Consider the following 25,329-nt stretch of genomic DNA (forward strand, 5'->3'; position numbering starts at 1 on the left):
TTTGCATTTCTTTTCCATGGGGATGGTCTTGATCCCTGTCTCCTATACAATGTCACGGACCTCATTCCATAGTTCATCAGGCAGTCTATCTATCAGATCTGGGCCCTTAAATCTATTTCTCACTTCCACTGTATAATCATAAGGGATTTGATTTAGGTCATACCTGAAAGGTCTAGTGGTTTTCCCTACTTTCTTAAATTTAAGTCTGAATTTGGAAATAAGGAGTTCATGGTCTGAGCCACAGTCAGCTCCTGGTCTTGTTTTTGCTGACTGTATAGACCTTCTCCATCTTTGGCTGCAAAGAATACTTATTTAACTTATATTCAGAGTACATTATGAGAAACGCTGGGCTGGAAGAAGCACAAGCTGGAATCAAGATTGCCAGGAGAAATATCAATAACCTCAGACATGCAGATGACACCACCCTTATGGCAGAAAGTGAAGAGGAACTAAAAAACCTCTTGATGAATGTGAAAGAGGTGAGTGAAAAAGTTGGCTTAAAACTCAACATTCAGAAAACGAAGATCATGGCATCTGGTCCCATCACTTCATGGGAAATAGATGGGGAAACAGTGGAAACAATGTCAGACTTCATTTTTTTGGGCTCCAAAATCACTGCAGATGGTGACTGCAGCCATGAAATTAAAAGACGCTTACTCCTTGGAAGAAAAGTTATGTCCAACCTAGATAGCATATTGAAAAGCAGAGACATTACTTTGCCAACAAAGGTCCATCTAGTCAAGGCTATGGTTTTTCCAGTGGTCATGTATGGATGTGAGAGTTGGACTGTGAAGAAAGCTGAGCACTGAAGAATTGATGCTTTTGAACTGTGGTGTTGGAGAAGACCCTTGAGCGTGCCTTGGACTGCAAGGAGATCCAATCAGTCCATTCTGAAGGAGATCAGCCCTGGGGTTTCTTTGGAAGGAATGATGCTAAAGCTGAAACTCCAGTACTTTGGCCACCTCATGCAAAGAGTTGACTCATTGGAAAAGACTCTGATGCTGGGAGGGATAGGGGGCAAGAGGAGAAGGGGACGACAGAGGATGAGATGGCTGGATGGCATCACTGACTCAATGGACATGAGTCTGAGTGAACTCCAGGAGTTGGTGATGGACAGGGAGGCCTGGCGTGTTGCGATTCATGGGGTGGCAAAGAGTTGGACACGACTGAGTGACTGAACTGAACTGAACTGATGGAAAGGTCTGACTCACTGAAAAAGACCCAGATGCTGTGAAAGATTGAGAACAGGATGAGAATGGAGTGACAGAGGATGAGATGGTTGGATGGCATCACCAACTCAATGGGCATGATTTTCAAAAATGATGTCCTTTTCATTATAGGGGACTGGAATGCAAAAGTAGGAAGTCAAGAAACACCTGGAGTAACAGGCAAATTTGGCCTTGGAATATGGAATGAAGCAGGGCAAAGACTAATAGAGATTTGCCAAGAAAATGCACTGGTCATAATAAACACCCTCTTCCAACAACACAAGAGAAGACTATACATGGACATCACCAGATGGTCAACACCAAAATCAGATTGATTATATTCTTTGCAGCCAAAGATGGAGAAGGTCTATACAGTCAGCAAAAACAAGACCAGGAGCTGACTGTGGCTCAGACCATGAACTCCTTATTTCCAAATTCAGACTTAAATTTAAGAAAGTAGGGAAAACCACTAGACCTTTCAGGTATGACCTAAATCAAATCCCTTATGATTATACAGTGGAAGTGAGAAATAGATTTAAGGGCCTAGATCTGATAGATAGACTGCCTGATGAACTATGGAATGAGGTCCGTGACATTGTATAGGAGACAGGGATCAAGACCATCCCCATGGAAAAGAAATGCAAAAAAGAAAAATGGCTGTCTGGGGAGGCCTTACAAATAGCTGTGAAAAGAAGAGAAGCAAAAAGCACAGGAGAAAAGGAAAGATATAAGCATCTGAATGCAGAGTTCCAATGAATAGCAAGAAGAGATAAGAAAGCCTTCTTCAGCGATCAATGCAAAGAAATAGAGGAAAACAACAGAATGGGAAAGACTAGTGATCTCTTCAAGAAAATTAGAGATACCAAGGGAACATTTCATGCAAAGATGGGCTCAGTAAAGGACAGAAATGGCATGCACCTAACAGAAGCAGAAGATATTAAGAAGAGGTGGCAAGAATACACAGAAGAACTGTACAAAAAAGATCTTCACGACCCAGATAATCACGATGGTGTGATCACTGACCTAGAGCCAGACATCCTGGAATGTGAAGTCAAGTGGGCCTTAGAAAGCATCACTATGAACAAAGCTAGTGGAGGTGATGGAATTCCAGTTGAGCTATTTCAAATCCTGAAAGATGATGCTGTGAAAGTGCTGCACTCAATATGCCAGCAAATTTGGAAAACTCAGCAGTGGCCACAGGATTGGAAAAGGCCAGTTTTCATTCCAATCCCAAAGAAAGGCAATGCCAAAGAATGCTCAAGCTACTGCACAATTGCACTCATCTCACATGCTAGTAAAGTAATGCTCAAAATTCTCCAAGCCAGGCTTCAGCAATATGTGAACTGTGAACTTCCAGATGTTCAAAGTGGTTTTAGAAAAGATAGAGGAACCAGAGACCAAATTGCCAACATCTGCTGTATCATCAAAAAAGCAAGAGAGTTCCAGAAAAGCATTTATTTCTGCTTTATTGACTATGCCAAAGCCTTTGACTGTGTGGAACACAATAAACTGTGGAAAATTCTGAACGAGATGGGAATACCAGAACACCTGATCTGCCTCTTGAGAAATTTGTATGCAGGTCGGGAAGCAACAGTTAGGACTAGACATGGAACAACAGACTGGTTCCAAATAGGAAACGGAGTTTGTCAAGGCTGTATATCGTCACCCTGTTTATTTAACTTATATGCAGAGTACATCATGAGAAACGCTGGACTGGAAGAAACACAAGCTGGAATCAAGATTGCCAGGAGAAATATCAATAACCTCACATATGCAGATGACACCACCCTTATGGCAGAAAGTGAAGAGGAACTCAAAGCTTCTTGATGAAAGTGAAAGTGGAGAGTGAAAAAGTTGGCTTAAAGCTTAACATTCAGAAAACAAAGATCATGGCATCCGGTCCCACCACTTCATGGGAAATAGATGGGGAAACAGTGGAAACAGTGTCAGATTTTATTTTTCTGGGCTCCAAAATCACTACAGATGGTGACTGCAGCCATGAAATTAAAAGACGCTTACTCCTTGGAAGGAAAGTTATGACCAACCTAGATAGCATATTCCAAAGCAGAGACATTACTCTGCCAACAAGGTTCGTCTAGTCAAGGCTATGGTTTTTCCTGTGGTCATGTATGGATGTGAGAGTTGGACTGTGAAGAAGGCTGAGTGCTGAAGAATTGATGTTTTTGAACTGTGGTGTTGGAGAAGACTCTTCAGAGTCCCTTGGACTGCAAGGAGATCCAACCAGTCCATTCTGAAGGAGATCAGCCCTGGGATTTCTTTGGAAGGAATGATGCTAAAGCTGAAACTCCAGTACTTTGGCCACCTCATGTGAAGAGTTGACTCATTGGAAAAGAGTCTGATGCTGGGAGGGATTGGGGGCAGGAGGAGAAGGGGATGGCAGAGGATGAGATGTCTGGATGGCATCACTGACTCGATGATTGTGAGTGTGAGTGAACTCTGGGAGTTGGTGATGGACAGGGAGGCCTGGGGTGCTGCGATTCATGGGGTCGCAAAGAGTCGGACACGACTGAGCGACTGATCTGATCAGATGGGACATACTGAAGGACAGAGAAGGCTGGCGTGCTACAGTTCATGGGGTCACAGTGGGTTGGGCATGACTTAGCAACTGAACAACAGCAACAGATCATTGGTAGTCTAGTGTGAGTGATGGTGGAGGTGGGTATCTGAACGAAGGTGAGATACCTGAGTTGTGCACAGAATTCCCAGTTGTCGTAGAGCTAGTGGCTTTTTCTAGAGGGAAACATTGAAGGCGTTTTTTTTTTTTTTGGCCTGTAGGTCCCAGCAGAAGAAAGAAGTGTAGAGGAACAGGGGAAGCTTCAGAAACAAGGAGAGAGATGAACACTGCCTCAAGCAAGAAAACTGGAAAACCATCCTAGTTAGGAGAAAGCTGAAGGGCTTCCCCAGTGGCTCAGCAGTAAATGATCTGTCTGCAAACCAGGAGATGTGGGTTCAATCCCAGGGTTGGGAAGGTCCCCTGGAGAAAGGAAATGGCAACCCACTCCAATATTCTTGCCTGGAAAACCCCAATCCAAGGGGGAGCAAAAGAGCTGGACATGCCTGGGCAGCTGAACAACAGCAACGATGGAAGCCAAGTGCCTGCAACCAGGTCACCTGTGGTTCCGGTGGAGGAGCTTGTGAGTGATGAACCGAGGTCCCCACCCCCACTAGTGTCTGAGCGTTTCAACGTTCCTGCGGGGTCTCTCAGTTCCCACGTAACCAACAGTCCCTTCTCTCTCCAATTTGTTCCCCTTAGTACAGTTCTTTGTTTCTTAAAATTGATGTTATCAAAATAACGCAAGCTATAGCTTGAGTCAAATATTAAGAGGTTTATAATGAAAAACAGCCGCAGGCAGAAATGTAGCTTGGAAATATGGACAGAATCAAGATCAAGAAACACCTTGGTCTGGCTCTCTCTTTGTTTCAACCTTGTGATCCTGTACCAGTGTCTCCCACTGGCTGGTCCCTACCAGAAACGGGAGCCTGGCCAACGCAGTCCAAAGGGCAGGGAACAGATGCAGAGAGAATAAGGGAAACTGGTGCAAAAAAAAAAAAAAAAAAAAGCAAAAAATTCACCAGTTCAAGAGCTTATGCCTATTTACAAGGGCTGCTTGGAGACTTATATGAGATAAATAGAATAAGCACCCAGGCAAAGCAATTGGCATATAATGGGTCCTCAGAATATGGTTTTTTTTTTCCCCTTCACTCTTCTCTTTCCCCTTTCTCACTAATCAAAATCTGCCCTCCAGAAACTGATTCATTTGTTGCATAACCTGTTTTAAAATGCATTTTCACAAGGATGAGACTAATTCAAAGCATTTTGAATACTTCAGATGTTAGGAACTCAGTGAGTGGCATTTGAGCAGAGGGGTAGGAGAGGTTTGTCTCCATCTGCAGAGTTCCTGGCACAGGAAACTGCTTGTTTCGTTTATCCTGCCTTGAGAGTGACAGTCTTTCCCCAACTATTCAAGTGCCCCGTCAGCTCGCCCATAGGACTCAGGGTGGCTGTTCCCACAGGAAGGTGCTGAAATCTGAAAATGTAGGTCATAAATCTCTGGATACTGGGAAGCCTAGTTACCCCAGAATCCCGTCCCACCACATGCCAAAAATTCCACAATGCGATGGACCCCTTTTGCATTTACTGGCCTATTTGCAACCACCACATGCCACTCAATCAGTGTCGAAGAAATGACTCCCTCCCCTCTGAACCTTGTTCCCTGCCAGTGCTGTGGGTTTTGATGAGATGCTCCCTTCTTTTTACTGTTAACTATTGATGCTTTCAAATTGTGGTGCTGAAAAAGACCCTTGAAAGTCACTCAGACTGCAAGGAGACCAACCCAGTCCATCCGAAAGAATATAAACCCTGAATAGTCATTGGAAGGACTGATGCTGAAGCTCCAATCCTTTGGCCTCCTTATATGAAGAGCTGACTCATTGGAAAAGACCCTGATGCTGGGAAAGATTGAAGGCAAAAGGAAAAGGGGGCGGCAGAGGATGAGATGGTTAGATAGTGTCACTGACTCAATGGACATGGGTTTGAGCAAACTTCAGGAGATACCAGAGGACAGGGAAGCCTGGCGTGCTGCAGTCGATGGGGTCGCAGAGTCAGACACAACTTAGCAACTGAGCAATAACAACAATTTCCTTTTCCCCTCCGCACACTATTAACCTTTCAAAGCGTTAAAGTGATCCCTGGGTTATCACTGGAGCAACTGCATGGTCCAAGAAGTCACGGCATCTTTCTGCAGAGGGAAAGGTTTCCCATGTTACAGCACCTGCCTCAGTTCCTGGATGCTGGGCTCAGGGATTTTGACCCCTCTCTGGAAGACTTGCCTGCCCCCTGGAAGGCAGTTCACCTGAGAGTTGGTCTGGGCTTCCCAATGGGACCCAGGGCAGCCCCTAACCACACCGGCCCTGTGGACTCCCGTTTTCTCACCAGACGCCCCTCCACCCACCCGCAATCCACTCCTCTCAGGTTCCTTGTTAAAGCAAATATCGTTAGGTTCTTTTAATGTGGCTTTTTGTGTTTCATTTCCTTTGTTGGTTAAAAAATGTTGCCAGTGAAACATTTTATAAGATTTCTATACAGTGCATACATTTTGAACATTTTGTTCCTATTAACATAAAATATTATTCTCATTTCCTCTCGTGTTGGGAAGAAAGAAAAAAAAGCATTCTAAAAATTAAAAATAATTTCTTTGTTATGAAGGAGGTATGAATGATTTATGAGCATAATAAAGGCAAGTCTCTTTGGTCAACATTATGAATTTGAAAATAAGACTGCTTTTCAGATTTTTGAAATGACTTAGATGACAGTAGGCACTAAAGTAAGAAAGGAGACCCAGTTATAATGGGAAATCCATTCCCCTTGACTTTTTCTCCCCAGGAGAAGTAGCATTTCTTTCTACCTCTGGAAACAAAATAGAGTCATCCTAGGGCATGGTCAGCCCACTGAAGCTGAAGCTCCAATACCCTGTCCACCCTTGGACAGCAAGGAGATCAAATCAGTCAACCCTAAAGGAAATCAGTCCTGAATATTCATTGGAAGGACTGATGCTGAAGCTGAAGCCCCAATACTTTGGCCACCTGATGCAAAGAGCTGACTCACTGGAGAAGACCCTGGTGCTGGGAAAGATTGAAGGCAGGAGGAGAAGGGGAGGACGGAAGATGAGATGGTTGGATGGCATCATTGACTCGATGGACATGAGTTTGAACGAGCTCTGGGAGATAGCAAAGGACAGGAGAGCCTGGTGTGCAGCAGTTCATGCACAAAGAGTCAGACTCGACTTAGCGACTGAACAACAAGGGCATGGTCAAGGGAAGTCCATGTCAAGTAACTTGTTTCAGAATACATCTGTGAGTCACCTGCATTTGTACAGAAATGCGTTTTAGAATGTCCTCTGGGGTGGAGGAGCAGTCCTGGAATCAGGTTCCAGCCCTGGTTTCGGAGTTAAGATCCCACATGCCTTGTGGCCAAAAAAACAAAACATAAACCAGAAATAATACTGTAACAAAGTCAATAAAGACTTAAAAAATAAGACAAAAAAAGTATCAAAATATTTCCCTCTGTCATTTTATATGTCCTTACTGATTGTTTCTGAGCTGCTGTATCTTGCTAGAGTCACCCATGCTGACTGACTCGTCCCGCCGTGAACTTCCTCCCAGTGACCCGGAGTCCTGGTTTCTCCCGCGCACCGACTGTCTAGCTCCTCCCAGTGACCCGGAGTCCTGGTTTCTCCCGCGCACCGACTGTCCAGCAACTCTCTGATTCTGCGTTTCTGTTGTATGTGTTCTTGGGTATTTCCACTTTCTCCAAGCTCTGGGTATGAAATTCCACTCTTGTAGAGTGAGGGGCTCTGAACTTGGTTTTCAGTTCTGGGTCTCGTGGTTCCCAGCCCAGCACTCTAGCTCTGTAAACACTCGATTATGTATGAGGCTGGAGGCATCACCAGGGGACGCTGGCAGACAGGCAAGGGGCCCTCTGAAGGGACATTTCCTAGGTGAATTCACCCGAGTTTGAGGTCAGATACCTGGTGGTGTATGCTCAGAAACCAGATTCTCTTAGTGTATCAAGAAGGTGCTGGGGAATGGCCTCATGCCCACCAGCTGGTGAGGCTGGGGCAGACCCTGGCAGTCCAGTTTCTGTTTGCAAGAGAAATACCACTTTGCCTTGTGGCTGGGTCACTGCTCGGAGAAGGGACTTGCATGGAGAGACTGTGACCTCGCTAAGATATTAGCTCCCAGAGATTCAAGTTTTCAATGATTTATTGAGTACCAAGTTCAGGGCAGGCTCTCTTTGGGTACTGGGGACACAGCGGTGTGAACCATGCAGAAGTGGATCCCTGCGCTGCAGGAGAGCATCTGTCCTAGTCCCTAGCCCTGAGGTCTGGGTCTCTCCCGCCTGGGAATAGCCAGTGTGTGGAGTTCTGTTGTCTCTGCTCAGAGCTTCGCACACTCACCCCAAGAACACAAGCACACCACAGCGGTCCTTTGCAGGAGTATCTTAAAGAAAGGGCATTGTGTGTGAAATGTTTTTCATGCCTTCGGTTTTAACCCAGAGAATTCTAGGAGTGAGAATAAGGACGATATTTATTACCTTGCTATGGTTTCCTCTCTTCTCCGATTCTGCTAACTAAAGAAAAGCTCTTGCCAACCTACTTAGTGAAAATAAAATGGAAAGAAAACGTGGAGAGGGTCAGGCCACAGGTGTGGAGAAAAGGGAGAGGAGCCAAGTCAGTCTTCACAATCAAGGGCTGGGTAGGTGTGTGGTGTGGAGAGAGGAGGGTTTGCTTTCGAGGTCCAGGGCCATTGTGAACAGCAAGAGAAGTGAAGACAGAAGGGGAGATTTTAAAAACGGTTGTTCTGGATTATGAATTGAATTTCTTTTCTTTTCTTTTTTTTTTTGAATGGAGTTACTTTTGGTTACTCGTCTGCAAAGATTAAGCCAAAAGAGACCCTACGATTTATTAAAGTTCATGAATTTTGGGTTCTGCTTTTAACCCCAATATTTTTGAGTCCTTCATTCTGCTGGTCTCACTTTCCCCGCTTTGACATATAGTTAAAATAACATGAGCCCCTTTCCATAGCCCTGCAGGAAGTCCAATACTCACTCCACTATTTATCAGGTTCTAAAGGTGCTTTGGTGACCAGGCAGCTGCCTGTTTCCTAGCCCAGTTCTTTGCTTCTTAAGTTCAATTTTTTAAATAAAGTAATGTATGCTCTAGTTTGAAATTCAAGTCGTAAATGATGTATAGTGAAAACCAGAGGTCCCCAACTAAGCATTTCCAACTCTACACTTCAACTCCCCATAGACAATTGCTTTCAGTTCTTAGCTCTAGCTTTTTCGTGCTTACCTCCATATTTCTAAATGAAATGCATGCTTTGCCATGTATTAATTGTAGATATTATGTATTGACATTGTCTTGTGATAGATGAGGATCTAGTTCTCTCACTTCCCTTCCATCCGCACTCCACCTTCCTTCTCTACCTATACTCTCATTAAAATGATAGAAAAAATTTTGGTCAAATCAGTGATCAAGACTGACATTATTATTGCCATAAGAAAAGTGTTAATAGCCAAAAGCTATGTAATAAAGATATTTTCTTTCTTGTAACTTTTCCCCTAGAGTTAATATTTTCTTCATGTTTTGCTTACTTTTTGTGTGCTTGTACTTTTTTTTTTTAAATGATCTACTGCACTTCTTTTATAGCTATCCATATTATTTTCCAAATGGTCCAAAAACAATCCATAAACCACTTATTTTCACTGGGTTAGGGCTTCCCTGGTGGCTAAAATGGTAAAGAGTCTGCCTGCAATATAGGAGACCTGGGTTTGATCCCCGGGTCAGGAAGATCCCCTGGAGAAGGAAGTGACAACCCACTCCAGCATTCTTGCCTGGAGAATCTCATGGACAAGGAGCCTGGTGGGTATGGTCCGTGGGGTCACAAGGAGTTGGACAGGACTGAGCAGTTACAGCGCTTTCCTCTCTGCAGCGCTCCCCTCTTCTGTTTCCATTTGGACAGCTGCTTCATGGGCCTGCTGTGCAGTGCGCAGTGTGGACTCCGTTTGTGTTCTTGTGCTGGACACACTCTTTTCCTGGAAACTTTTTTTTTTTGGTTTACTCTCTCACTTTGCTGAACACATGCTCCTGGATTCCTAGGAGGCTGTTCCCAGTGATAATGACACGTCTGAAATTTTGTTTTTCTGAAAGTGTTTTTGCTCTGCCTCTACACTTGGTAGATAATTTGGCTGGAGTGGCTCAGATGGTGAAAGAATCTGTCTGCAACGTGGGAGACCTGGGTTTGATCCCTGGGTTGAGAAGACACCCCTGGGGGAGGGCATGGCCACCCATGCCAGTATTCTTGCCTGGAGAATCCCAGGACAGGGAGCCTGGCGGGTTATAGTCCATGGGGTCTCAAGAGTCAGACAGGACTGCAGCGACTAAACTCAGCACGCAATGCTGGGTTGCAAATCATTGTGCCTCACACTTGACAAACCATTTTTCTCTGTTGCTTTCTGATCTCCAGGTTTGTTGTCAAGTAGTCTGATATTATTCCATTCCATACCCTTTGTCAATGAAGCTTCCTGCCCCCATCCCCAGGTAATTTATAGGATTTTTTTTCCTTTTACTCTCTGGTTCTGAAATTTCATAATGAAGAGTCCCTGTGTTTGCCCTTTATCATTCATTGTGCTGGGTGCAATGAGATGTTCTTTCAATCGGAAGATTCTCTTATTTTTTGGTTCTGGGAAATGTTCTTGGGTATGAATTTCAAAATAACTTCCCCTCTCCATTGTTGTCTGTTTTGTTAGTCTGTGTTTGGGCTTCTTGGGTCAGTACTCTAGATGTCACACCTTTTTTCCTCCTAGCTTCAGCCTTTTGCTTTATCTGCACTACTTTATGAAGTGTATCTTAATTTTTATCTACCAATCAATGTTTGCTTAGACCACCAGTTTTCCGTTTTTCCTAATTGTCTCTCTTCTACCGTTGTCTGCACAGCATCCCACCTTGCGTTTACGATATCTTCCCTTACCCCTCTAATGTTGCTCCTTCTAGCTCGTTCACTCGAGCTGAGAGCTCCCTTCTGCACCTCTGCCCTCTCCTCCTCTCCTTCTCCCTTCTCCTCCTGCTCCTGTTCCCTCCCTTCTTCCTCTTCCTCCTCCTTCTCTCAGTTACTGCTTTTTGGGCTTTCCCTAGATATTGAAGATTTTACTATGCTTTGGGGGGCTTTTCTCACGCTTTATGCTTTTTTTCTAAAAGTCTGGTTGTTCATTCACATTTAATAGTGATGACTAAAGACTGACCAGAAGCGCTGAGAGTGTAGATTGAACATCTTCATGAATAATTTTCAAGGCACTGGGACTGATGTCTACCTATAGATCTGACATCAGTATCTGAAAGTAAAGTTTGTTCAGTCATGTCCGACTCTTTGTGACTCCATGGACTGCAGCCTGCCAGACTCCTATGAGATTCTCCAGGCGAGAATCTTGGAGTGGGTGGCCATCCTCTTCTCCAGGTGATCTTCCCAACCCAGGATCGCATCCAGGTCTCCCGAATCGCAGGGAGATTCTTTACCATCTGAGCCAGCAGGGAAGCCTGACATCTGGCACTGTTTATTTGGGGATCTTAGATTTCTCAAAAGACTTCTCAAGTCACCCACCTGTTATTTATAGGAGCAGAAATGTCACTTAAACTCTTGCTTTTGATTCGTAACCCCTCTTTTCTCTGCATTTTGAAGAATGTGCTGCATCTTCTCCACTTGGCTTCTCCTGAGAATAGGCCACGGGTCCCTAGTGTGTGTGTCCACGTGCTTGTAGGTAGTTGGTTGGCTTCCTGAGGAGAAGAAGGAGGCAGATGTCAACCACTCCACAGAAAGACCTTTGACTGTCCCCTGTGTATTGTGGGTTGAGTTGGGTACCACTCTCTCCACAAATTCATTTGCTAAAGAACCTCAGATTATCAGGAGATAATCTTTAAGGAGGCAATTGAGTTAAAATGAAATCATCACAGTGGGCCCTAATCCAATATGACTCATTTCCTCATGAGAAAAAGAGGAAATGTGGACTCAGACGATTAGAGTGGGAAAGCTATGTGAAGACAGGGAAAAGAGGGCCAATTACAAGCCAGAGAGAGCCCGCAGAAGAGACAAACTGTTGGCACGTTGTTCTGGGACTTCCAGCTTCCACAACTGTGAGGAGAGAATCTTCTGTTGTTTAAGCCACCCAGTTGGTGGTACTTGGTTATCTCCGCCTGAGCAAATGAGTGTACTGTGTTTTCAGCCTTTTTACTCACTCTGAACTTTCGTGAGGCCCGTTGACCCCACATTCTGTACCTTTCAGAGGTTCTGTGGGGTGAATTGCCTTGCATCCACTTGCGGGCATCTGGGGCTGATGTCACCCACTCTGCATCACTTACTGCTCTTGCCTTGACTTGCTTTCTATCTTCTTAAAGTTTCTTGAGCTTAAAAAAAATTTCTTTGTTTTCCTACTCCTGTTTCTATTCTTTGGAGTTTTATACTTAAAATTTTGTTTTACTGCCATTTTAGTGGAATTCAAAGGAAGGAACAGTTATACATGAATCTTTTAAAAAGTATTTTATTATTCTTATCGTTATTTTAATTATTAAAAAAAAAAAAACGTTGGCCATGCCACACAGCATGTGGGATCTTAGTTCCCTGATCAGGGATTGAACTCATGTCCGCTGCATTGGAAGTGCATGGTCTTAACCACTGGATCACCAGGGAAGTGCTTGTATTTAAGCCCTATTTCTAAATATCAGGTCTTTTCAACCTAGCAATAGAAATACTCAACAGAAGCTATGAAATTGCTGTTCTTTTAACATATTTCTTAGTACTGGTACTGATTTGTTGCTTCTCAGCACCAAATTCATGCTGTTTGCCCTGGTTTGTGATGTTGGAGCTGCGTCCTGTAAACAATTTTTTGTTTACCAGGTGGCTAGATACCAGGCTTTGTCAACAGGGAAGTTTGGAGGGACATTGTAGGCTGAAGGACTCCTCCTTCAGGTTCTGAAAATGAAAGTGAAAGTCACTCAGTCATGTCTGACTCTTTGCGACCCCATGGGTTATACAAGTCCATGGAATTCTCCAGGCCAGAATACTGGAGTGGGTAGCCTTTCCCTTCTCCAGGGGATCTTCCCAACCCAGGGACTGAAGCCAGGTCTTCCTCATTTCAGGCAGATTTTTTTAACCAGTTGAACCACCAGGGAAGCCCAAGAATACTGGAGGGTGGTCTATCCCTTCTCCAGCGTATCTTCCCAACCCAGGAATCAAACCGGGGTCTCCTGCATTGCAGGCAGATTCTTTAGCCACTGAGCTGCCAGTGCTCTAGTGTAATTTTATCTGTGGTTTCTGTGGTTCAAGGCTACCAGTGGCGTGTGGCCTGCCCAGTGACAAAACCCTTTAATGAGTTTTGCTGACGCCCAACTGTGTATTCCTAGTGGGAATGGGGCTAAGGGGAGGGGGCTTCCATGTGAGCCTGGTTAAACCCCAGAAGGCAGTTTCCAGCTTGCCAGCACTGGCCTCCAGCATTTCGTGAATTTTCCCACCATCCAGATGGCCTTAACCACACCTTCGCAAGTGAGGTCTGAATCTCAGCCTGGCACAGTGGGTGGTTTTTTTCCTCAGATGATTCTTCTTTGGGTGCTCTATCTCAGTCCTATGCCAGCTATTCCCATACTCTCTGGAGCAGGAGTTAGCATATATTTTTTGTAAAGGGCCAGAGAGTAAGCGTCTTAGGGTTTGCAGCCATAGAGTTGGTTCAGAATTACTAACTCAGTGGACAAACCATAAATGAACCGGCCTGGCAGATTGGCCTGCATTCCCACTCCTTGTCCCATGTCATCAATCCCATGCTGCTAGTTAATAATTCCTTACAGTACAAATACATTTTCACTACTAGAATTACTGCTATTATTTCTCCTTCTGACTGAATTTTGATAGAAAACATTGAAATTTTAGGGAAGGTATTGGCTTGGCCTGTTCAAGTGCTAACACCGCAATATGTCAGCAAATTTGGAAAACTCAGCAGTGGCCACAGGACTGGAGAAAGTCAGTTTTCATTCCAATCCCCAAAAAAGGCAATGCCAAAGAATATCCAAAGTACTGCACAATTGTGCCCATTTCCCAAGCTAGCAAGGTAATGCTCAAAATCCTTCAAGCTAGACTTCAACAGTATGTGAACCAAGAACTTCCATATATATAAACTGGATTTAGAATAGGTAGAAGAACCAGAGATCAAATTGCCAACAACCATAGGACCGTAGAAACAGCAAGAGAATTTCAGAAAAACATCTACTTTTGCTTCATTGACTATGCTAAAGGCTTTGACTGTGTGGATCACAACAAATCGTGGAAAATTATTAAAGAGATGGGAATACCAGACCACCTTACCTGTCTCCTGAGAAACCTGTATGGAGGTCAAGAAGCAACAGGTAGGACCAGACATGGAACAGTGGAAAAATTGGGAAAGGAGTGCGTCAAGGCTGTAAATTGTCACCCTGCTTATTTAACTTATATGCAGATTACATCATGTGAAATGCCAGACTGGTGAAGCTCAAAGCTGGAATCAAGATTGCCAGGAGAAATATTAAGAATCTCAGATATGCAGATGATACCACTCAAATGGCAGGATGCAAAGAGGGACCAAAGAGCCTCTTGATGAGGGTGAAAGAGGAGAGAGAAAAAGCTGGCTTAAAACGCAACATTCAAAAAAACTAAGATCACGGCATCTGGTCCCATCACTTCATTGCAAATAGAAAGGGAAAAAGTGGAAACAGTGACAGATTTTATTTTCTTAGGCTCCAAAATCACTGCAGATAGTGACTGTTGCCATGAAATTCAAAGATGCTTGCTCCTTGGAAGGAAAGATATGGCAAACACAGTAGTGTGTTGAAAAACAGAGACATCATTTTGCTGACAGAGGTCTGTCTAGTCAAAGCTATGATTTTTCCAGTAGTCATGTATGGATATGAGAGTTGGATCGTAATGAAGGCTGGATGCCAAAGAATTGATGCTTTCAAATTGTGGTGTTGGAGAAGACTCTTGAGAGTCTCTTGGACAGCAAGAAGATCAAACCGGTCAATCCTAAAGAAAATCACCCTGAACACTTATTGGAAGGACTGATCCTGAAGCTGAAACTCCAATACTGACTCACTGGAAAAGACCCTGATGCTGGGAAAGATTGAAGGCAAAAGGAAAAGGGGGCAACAGAAGATGAGATAGTTAGATAGCATCACTGACTCAATGGATATGAATCTGGGCAAACTCTGGGAGATAGTGAAGGACAGAGAAGCCTGGCATGCTGCTGTTCATGGGGTCTCAAAGAGTCGGACAAGACTTAGTGATTGAACAACAACAACAAATTGACTTGGGTGACTTGGGCCAGGTGAAAGTCCTTATCCTGGATCTGACAATTCTGTGCAGTGTTTGCAAGAGAGAGGGACAGTATGGGAGAACATGCAAATTTGTGACAGCGTTAAAGCATGAAACTAACAAGCGAGCAAACATTTGAGGTGAGGTTTGCCTGTCTGTGTATGAAAGGATCTTGGGGAAAACAGTAGAAAAATATTCTCTTCTAGTCAATTGTAAACTTCAAAGTTCACAAAATATTCCCTCTAGTTGTCTACTCTATGAAATATTCATGTTTATTTGAATATAGTTTCCACAAGATCTTCAGGTAAAATTGATGCTCTCAGAAGTGCAAGGTGTTTCCCTGGGGTTCTCTCTTCCCTTGGCTCAGAACGGCCATCCTCCTGGGGAGCATGTGTTGATTGCTCTCTGGAGTGGCAGTCTCACCTGCTCCCCTAGCTTTTCTTGGGCAGAGTACCTTGCAGTTGATCAGCTTTCTGCTTTCTAAATTGCTGTGAAGTTTCAGACTCTCTCCCTGAGACTGCTCCCATCATCTTTACTGGAGGTCTGGGTGTCTGCAAATTCTGCAGTGACACATTTACAGGCTGTCTTTTGCTTTATGCTCACAGATGGCTAAGTACAACGATACCATGCATTTTACTAGTTTAACTCTCAGAGGGTAACCTCTTTTCCAGAATTTTATTTCTCCATGTACTGCCTATACCATGAAAATATTTTCTGACCAAAATAGGACAAGAGGCATTCACCCTGAGGCTTCCCCCAAGACACGGCTCTGGGGATTCCTGAAAATCAGACGCTTCTTCCAGGTTCCCTGTGGCTTGTTCTCCACGTGATAGTTTAGGGGGAGAAGTGGGAAAAAAAGCCCAAAACAAAAACATGCTCACAGGCAATCCCTATGTAAGAGCAATAGCAGTTGGCAAAACCTTTACCCTGACTGCCCATCAATTTTTCTCTTCATTATGATACAAGCCGGGAAGGTTATAAGATCAGCTGTTGTAAATGATGAATTAAGACAGAGTTACAAGCAGAGGATGCCTTATTGCTGGTGTCAGACTTAAACCTCTGAAGAGAAAAGGGGAAAAGGAGAATGACATATATATATTTTTTTTTTTTTTTTCTCATTTAAGGCTCAGAATGGAGTATTCAAAGGGGCCTAGCCCACCAGTTGACAGCTCTCCAGTGTCTCTCTCTCCTGCTTCTGGACCAACCAGTACCCTTCTGTAGATAGAATACAGGGACTGCAAAATGCCTCGCAAGAATTTGAGGTAGGTAAGATTGTTCTCTGAGAGTTAAGCTATAAAACTGTCTTAGATCAACGTGAGAAAGTACCATGTCATTTTAGAAGTAAAATATTTTCTAGGCTAAGACATAGTGATGAATGGACTGTCAGCATCGATGTAGACAAAGGAAGTACGTATGAGAAAGACGGTGAAGAGAGGCAGTGCCTGTCTGGTTCTGCTCTGCAGGACAGACTTCGTCTCCCAGCCCAGAGAATTCTCCCAGAGAATCAGGAGCACCTACCACGAGCATCTTTTCACTCATCCTCCTCCCTTTGTTCCATCCTTACTACGCAAATTCTGTTTCTCATCTTGCCTACATCTTGCCTCATCTCATGGATTTGCCTACAGAGGGTCAATAACTTGATCTTTAAGCATCCCCGGCATATCTCCTTGATAGCTATTTTCTCCTGGAAGTGAACTAATTAGCAACATAGTGGCTCTGAACCTGATGGATTGATATCTGAAACTGCTGCTGCTAAGTCACTTCAGTCGTGTCCGACTCCTAGTGACCCCATGGACTGCAGCCTACCAGGCTCCTCCGTCCATGGGATTTTCCAGGCAAAAGTACTGGAGTGGGTTGCTATTGCCTTCTCCAATCTGAAACTGGGAGGCTGACAATTCGGTTGTTGGCTGTTAGACAAAGAAACTCCAGTGTGGCATCAGCTCAACTCTTATTTTAAATAATCCTAAAAATTTTTGGAGCTCTTTGACGATAATGATTTTTATTGCTTGGAAAATTTACATGGGAAAAGATTAACTTGTAATTGTCAAGACAGGCAGAATACTATGATGCTGAAGGGCATGGATTTAGGATGCAGACCACATGGACTCAGGCCCTGTCTGCTTACCTTTTTTTATAATGTCCGGAGGCATTTGACTGGACTCTATCTCTGTTTAAGCTGTTTTATCTACAAAGTGAGTATATAATAAAAGTATTTATGTAATATGATTGTTATAAAATTAAATGAGACTTGTCCATAAAATGCTTATCACAATGCCTGGCACTTGGTAAGTGGTCAATAAATTTTAGCTGTCATCATGATACTTATTAATTATCAAATATTTTTCTCCTTTTAAAACATCAAAGCCATATGTATTGCCAGAGCTTAGAGCAGCCCAAGAGAATCAGTGTTAATAACTGAGTTGCAAGAACTTTTGACCAGACATTGTTCTTATATAAAGTCAAAGGAAATAAAAAGTAAAGAAAAAAACAGGAGAGGTTCATTTAATTAAAAATATCTAATTAATTTCAGATAGGAATAAAAGAAATGAAGATAAACACTATGAGAAAGTGGTGGTGGGCAATGTCAAATAAAATTGACTTTATCAATTTTAGATAGAAAGCACGAGATCAAACAGAGAGAAAGAGTGAGAGAGAGAAATTTACATCTGAGCTGAGATCTAAAACAGTAAGAGGCTAGCTCTTTAAGACATGAAGGAAAGATTCAGGAAGATGCCACAAAACGCACAGCCTAGAGGAGGGAAAGAGCTTAGCATTTTCTAGAAATAGAAAGAAGACCAGTGAGTGTGGAAGACTACAGTGGAGTGGGGGGGTCTAGAAGAAGATGGGGTTGGGTGGGAGGGCTGGATGGCACCTAGAGAGTAGGCTTTCATGTCCAAGGCCAGAGGAGCCACCCAGGGTTTGATGTGGTGTGGTCACAGGCTGAGACTGGAGAAGGGATTGTCACCGGGGTAATTCACTGCTGAGGAAGCAGGGCGCCTGTCTTGAGGTGAATGGCCAGGGCCAGCTGAGAGACGGTCGTGACTCAGGCTGGTGCAGAGACAGCAGGGGTGGAGACAGATGGATGACTTTGGGATGCATTTTGAAAGTCAACCTGATAGGGCTTCCTGAAGAATTACTGAGAGAGGTGGGGGCCAGACGGGCTGCAGTCCATTGGGTCACAGAGAGTCAGACACGACTGCAGTGACTCAGCAGGCACGCATGTGGGGGTGAGGGCCAGAGAGAAGTCAAAGGCTGCAGTAGATTCTTAGTTTGAGTGACTACGTGAGTGAGTGTATGAGGGTGAGAGGGCTGGGATAAAATGGATTTGGAGGGAAAAAAATTAAGAATTTTGTTTGGAATATGTTTAGACTATTAGAAGTCACTTAGAACACTGTTTTAGATATGTAGGAGGCCTTTTTAGGGAATATTTGTGCTTTCCATGAAGTTTTAAAAAACCAAAAAGCATGTTTTGAGGAGTTCGACCCTCTTAGAATTCTATGCTGGGAACTACTAGTCTTGATCAATCCTTTCGTGACACATGAGAAAACATTCAGAAAGGTGGTTTCCACTGTGAGTTCAGTGGTGGAGCCGGCCCTAGAACCTCAGCTTACTGACTTTTTTACTTGATGAGCTATATTTCTATCCTGAGCATTTCATGAATCCCAAGATCGTCTCTATAATTAGAAAAGTCTTCAGAAAACCTAAGCCTAACAATGGCTCTGGCTGAAACAAGGATCGTGTTTTCATGCAAATGTGGCCTCATAAATAAAGAGTGGGAGGCAGAAAAGGATAAAGGGCCAAGCTGTGGAAGCTGAGTAGATTTCCCTACATACCACAGCTTCTAAAGGGATTGTCTGCCCACCTGGGTTTACTGAGACTGCCAGGGAAAAGGAGATTATGGCATCAAGTCCAAAGAGAAGGTCTTGTCAGGCATGATATAATTATTTAAATGCATATTATAATTATATTATATATAATAATATAACAATTATAATTGTAATCTGATAAATAATTATAATATGCATTATAATTATTAAAATGTGTATTATTGGTTTCCTGTCTGAATCTGTATTTTTCAGCCTAGGGGTTGGGAATGGACAGGGAAGTCATTTGTGATTCCTGAGAAACCAAGACTGCAAATTCTGAACAAGCCTATATACAACATCCCATAAAAATCTCGTTACTCACCCGTGTTTTCTCTGAATCAGCACTCTGGGCTTTGTCATAGATATCCTGTAAATTACACTTATAAATTACTCATTTATAACATCTGTCAGAAGGTAGCTACAGATGCGGCTTTTTTTTTTTTTTTTTTTTCCTTCTCAACTCTGTAGCCCTTTCAGATTTTGTTTTGATTCTTCTGGGCCTCCCTGAAGACCTCAGACCTGTACCTACAAGTGTGTTCCAACGAGCTCAGATCACCTCCTTGACCCAGTAGCGGGGGAAGTTGGACGTCAACCACATGCCAGGGATTATGGCAGACATCAGGAATGAAGAGGGGAAGGAGACCCATGTTAAAGAGGCCCACGGAGAGCTGAGAAAATCAGCGAGGGCTGAACAACATGAAAAGACTGTAGGCATTGGCACAGGGCACTGGTGAGAATGGTAGAGGCATCTAACTCAGCTTGGCTAACATCCTGCTCCTCCTCTGCGTCCAGCTCTTCCCACTTGAGAGGCCATGCGTGTGCTCCATCCTCCACCTGGAATACTCCTCCTTAGGCTTTTGCAAGACTGGTTCCCCCTCTCACCAGCCCTCAGCTCAGCTGTCTCTCTGAGAGCCTTCGTTCTGGGTCACCCTGCCAAGCTGCGCTGGCCTCCTCCAGCCCACTCTGTCACAGCCTTGAGTTTTGCTTCTTTGTAGCTCTTGTCTCCTATGTCCTTTCTTGCTCATTTTCAGTCTCCTTCCTGGAATGCAAGCTCCATGCAAGCAAGGACTTTGATTCATCATGATGTCAAGTCTCTGGCATAAGGAAGCTTCTCGCACTCCTGCTTAGACAATGAGTGGAGATGGAGAGGGATGAGATGGGGCAAGCGTAAGAGCTTCTCATAGTCCATGGTCAGACTTGCACAGAGTGGACGTGCTGACGGTGGCCTGAGGGGAAGATGGGTGGCCAGGGCTTGTTATTTCCCAGCTGCATAGTCTCAGCAAAGGCATCCAGTCTCTTGAAGCCTCCAGTTCTCTGACTCTAAAATGAAATTTTTAAAACCCAACTTATGGAATGGAAATGAGGGCACTAAATGTGCACATATGCATGGAAATCCTGTGGAAACTACCAAGGGACCTACTCATATATTCAGCATTTAATATTGTTATCCTATACTTACCAGGTCTGTGTGTGGGTGTTAGTTGCTCAATCGTGTCTGACTCTTTGTGACCCCATGGACTGTAGCCCACCAAGTTCCTTTGTTCATGGAATTCTCCAGGCAAGAATGCTACAGTAGGTAGCTTTTTCCTTCTCCAGGGGATCTTACTGACCCAGGGATCGAACCTGGGTCTCCTGCATTGCAGGCAGATTCTTTACTGTCAGGGTAAATACCTACAGGGTCCAGGTCCTGACAATTCCAAGATCAGTAAAGACTTGGTCTTTGCCCTAATTGGCCCAGGTTTGGTAAGGAAGAGAGAGCTGTCAGTTCAGTTCAGTCACTTAGTCTTGTCCTACTCTTTGCGACCCCATGAATCGCAGCACGCCAGGCCTCCCTGTCTATCACCAACCCCCAGACTTCACTCAGACTCACGTCCATCGAGTCAGTGATGCCATCCAGCCATCTCATCCTCTGTCATCCCCTTCTCCTCCTGCCCCTCATCCCTCCCAGCATCAGAGTCTTTTCCAATGAGTCAACTCTTCACATGAGGTGGCCAAAGTACTGGAGTTTCAGCTTTAGCATCATTTCTTCCAAAGAAATCCCAGGGCTGATCTCCTTCAGAATGGACTGGGTGGATCTCCTTGCAGTCCAAGGGACTCTCAAGAGTCTTCTCCAACACCACAGTTCAAAAGCATCAATTCTTTGGTGCTCAGCTTTCTTCACAGTCCAACTCTCACATCCATACATGACCACTGGAAAAACCATAGCCTTGACTAGACAGACCTTTGTTGGCAAAGTAATGTCTCTGCTTTTGAATGTGCTATGTAGTTTGGTCATAACTTTCCTTCCAAGGAGTAAGCGTCTTTTAATTTCATGGCTGCAATCACCATCTGCAGTGATTTTGGAGCCACCCCAAAATAAAGAGAGAGCTGTAAGATGCCATAAAGAGTGTCTTCTGGGACCTCAAGGCCTCTCAGCCTTGGTATCAGCCTCCAGTTATAACACATCAACAGCGTGCTCTGCCTTTATTAGCACTGGGACCTCCCTGAGCACAGTGATGGGTCCTTGTGTCTCCAGCAAGGCCTGAGGGGTCTCTCTGGATCCACCTACTCAGGAGGCCCACCTCTTCCCTTGACTGGAGGGGTCAGGCCCATCTTCACACCGTGGGATCCCAATCCTGGGCCCCTAGACCTTGTAGCCTGAGTTTCCTTTTACAGCAGGTGGGTCCATTATCATCCGTACATCATCTCTCTCAGATGCTTGTTCAGTCAGTGGCCATTCTGACGCGACTCTCTCTTTTCTCTGCAGGGTTTATTCCATGTTTAGCCCATTAGATCTAATGGGCTTTCCTGGTAGCTCATTGGTAAAGAATCCACCTGCCAATGCAGGCGATACACATATGAATCTTTGAGTTGGGATGAGCCCCTGGAGAAAGAAATGGCAACCCACTCCAGTATTCTTGCCTGGGAAATCCCATGAACAGAGGAGCCTGGCAGTCTATTGTCCATGGGGTCTCAAAAGAGTCAGAAACGACTTACTGCAGGCTTTGTACCGCAGTATCTCTTCCTAACTCTTTTTCCTTTAATACGTGTTGCTCCACCCGTCTTTATTTTTCATGAACTACTGTGATTCTTTGTGACTCTATTTTATACCCTTTCGGATCCCCAGGAGCTAGCAGTATCCACAGAAATCTCTGCCTTCCCCAAATTCTATCCACTCCTGTGATCATTTTAGGCACCACATATGGCAGTATGTTTGTTTCTAAGCTGATTCTAACACTGGGTGGAAATTGTTCAAGGCTAGGACTTGGTCTTTGTCACTTTTTAATCCCCTTTTGTGGCACACGCCTGGCACAGAGCGGATGGCCATTGTTTATTAGACGGTTTGAGTGGCCCTTGGGACGATGGTGACTTCAAACCCGCCTTCTGCTCTTCATTTGTTGTTGTTCAATTGCTAAGTCGTTTCTGACTCTTTTGAGACCCCATGGACAATAGACTGCCAGGCTCCTCTGTTCGTGGGATTTCCCAGGCAAGAATACTGGAGTGGGTTGCCATTTCTTTCTCCAGGGGCTCATCCCAACTCAAAGATTCATATGTGTATCGCCTGCATTGGCAGGTGGATTCTTTACCAATGAGCTACCAGGAAAGCCCATTAGATCTAATTAAAACATTCAAGTAAACAGCCTCTTCTCCATCTCCCTAAAAGAAGTCAGGATGATGCAGCTGCCTTCAGGAAGGGTGAGTGAAGAGGAGGGGGTGCTGTGTTTTACTCTTGTGCTTCTAGTTTCAAGGTTTCTCAAGGGCGTCAGCTCTCTTTATTGGGTATTGAGTGTCTAAGTAGAGTTGGGTATTTCACATTGTTCTGATTCACTCCAGGTTTGGACCAGCAGCTGTTTCGGAGAATATGGTGCTGGTGGGTGTGGAAGAAGAATGGGGTGGGGGTGGGGGGTTGATTAAAAAGTAAAAGGAAACAAAACAGGAAAATGCTTCCTTCAAAGGTTTACAATATATTTATTTATTAACTTCTCAAAGTTAATTTCTTTTGGAAGATTGCTTTGGCATAGAGGCCAGAAATAAAGGATCAGAGTCTTTCTATACATTGATCCATAATGCATGACTCAGTGATCGTGAAACACAAACCTCGATGTGACAATGGAAGCCACATCACATGAACTAGCCACATTCAAATGATGGTGCTACTGGCACTATTCACCAAATAGAGCTTCCCCGTGCATGCCACAGTGAACGCAGAGAGACTGCTCCTCCAGGCAACGATGAAATGCTTCAGCATTTGCTTATTGAACACCCACTACAAATAACACCTGTCTTAAAACAACAGAGTTGGAAAATTCTAGGCTTCCCTGATAGCTCAGCTGGTAGAGAATCTGCCTGCACTGCAGGGGACCCTGACTCGATTCCTGGGTCAGGAAGATCCACTGGAGAAGGGATAGGCTACCCGCTCCAGTATTCTGGGGCTTCCCTTGTGGCTCAGCTGGTAAAGAATCTGCCTGCAGTGCGGGAGACCTGGGTTCAATCCCTGGGTTGGGAAGGTCCCCTTGAGAAGGGAAAGGCTCCCCACTCCAGTATTCTGGCCTGGAGAATTCCATGGACTGTATATAGTCCATAGAGTTGCAAAGAGTTGGACATGAATTAGCCACATTCAAAGGGAAAGCGACTTTCCCTTTCAGGCAAAGGGAAGCCTTAGAACACAGTTGTCCAATGCAGTCCATCTGTGTGAATCAGAGATAAAGAGTGATGCATGGAGAAATCCATCTCTTTGAAAGCCAGTGAGAATGTGATTGTGATGCCCTGGGCTTATGCTGCTGCTATGAAATCTTTATGTTTTGCCTAATGATGTCTGCTTCTGATTAGCTCTTCTTGGGAAAGAGTCTTTTCCCCCTTCTAATGACACATCTGACTGCACATTTGTCAAAGTGTTGATCAATGGCTCTTCCTTCTTTTAATAAATGTGCTACATCCATTCCAAAGCACTTCTTCAGTAATCAATAACAGTGAGACCGGGTTACCTGTGGAGAGCAGAGACACTGAAAAGAGCCAGGGAAAATGCCAGAGGGGGGTGGTGGTGGTGTAGTCGCTCAGGTGTGTCCGGCTCTGCGCCCCCATGCACTGCAGCCCTCCAGGGTCCTCCAGGCATGGACACTGGAGTGGGTTGCCACGTCCTTCTCCAATGCAAGAGGGTACCAGCAGCCTAATAACAGGGCTGCCTGCTGTCTCTGCCCGGTGCCCAGACCATCCCTGCTACCCAGAAACCCTGCCACCCTTCAGGGCACCTCTTGATGCTTTAGTGTAAAAAAGAAAAAGTTGGATTGCAGGAAGAAGCGTATGTCATTTAACAGAGGGAACCCAGCATTTTGTACTGGCTTCCCATTTCAAACCAAGAGCGACTCCCTGATTGGTGTAGACAGATCTTTGACGTTTTATCATTTGTCTCAGGTATTAACATGAGCTGCTCCCCTGTGCTGCTGTGTCCACAGATTGGCTCAGAAGGACTGCTTCTTTTCTCCAGGTGTGTTCACAAGTGCCAAGCTCAGGACCTGCCACGGAGTAGGTGTCCAATAAACAAATGCTGAAACTTTCACCTTTGCCTGGAGGAGCAGTCTCTCTGTGTTCATGTGCAGAGGAAAGCTCTTTTTGGTGAATGGTGCCAGTTGCAGCATCATTTGAATGTGGCAAATTCATGTGATGTGGTTTCTATTGCCATATCAAGGTTAGCTTTTCAAGATTACTATGAGTCATGTCCTATGGATCAATGTATAGAAAGACTCTGACCCTTGATTTATGTAGACAGACATCTCTGGAAGGATACCTGAGAACTTGGTAACAGTAGTTACTGTTGGGGAAATAAATTGGGAAATGGTAAAGATTGGAAGAGGACCACATGTTATTGTATAGCTGTCTTATATTTTGGAATATTTTTGTGACTGTGGTACCCATATAAATAATAATTAAAATAGAAAGAAAAGATCCTAATGGAAATGTCCATTTACAGGCACCCATGTCCATTCTTTATTTCTCCTCTTTATTAGACCCCCTCCCCACACTCCCTCATCTGGAGTAGAATCCTATAATAAATGTGTTTACCTGAAACATCAAAACATGAAGAAGGCAGGGGAGATATCCAGGTAGCCCAAGGATACTGGCTTGCTTTTGGACCATTCCACAAAATGAGGGAGAAAACTCTGGAAGTTACAGTCCAGTTTACAGACTTAAGAAGATCATCAGTAGAATCTAGGGACCTATGGGAATCAGCATTGTTTTCCCCTGCCCCTATATGCACACACTGGGCTCAATAAAGGACAGAAATGGTATGGACCTAACAGAAGCAAAAGATATTAAGAAGAGGTGGCAAGAATACACAGAAGAACTGTACTTTATGATGGTGTGATCACTCA

This window comes from Bos grunniens, chromosome 10 (assembly GCF_055505025.1).
Source record: "Bos grunniens cultivar Pamir isolate PY7600 chromosome 10, Bosgru_T2T1.0, whole genome shotgun sequence".
Taxonomy (NCBI): Eukaryota; Metazoa; Chordata; class Mammalia; order Artiodactyla; family Bovidae; genus Bos; species Bos grunniens.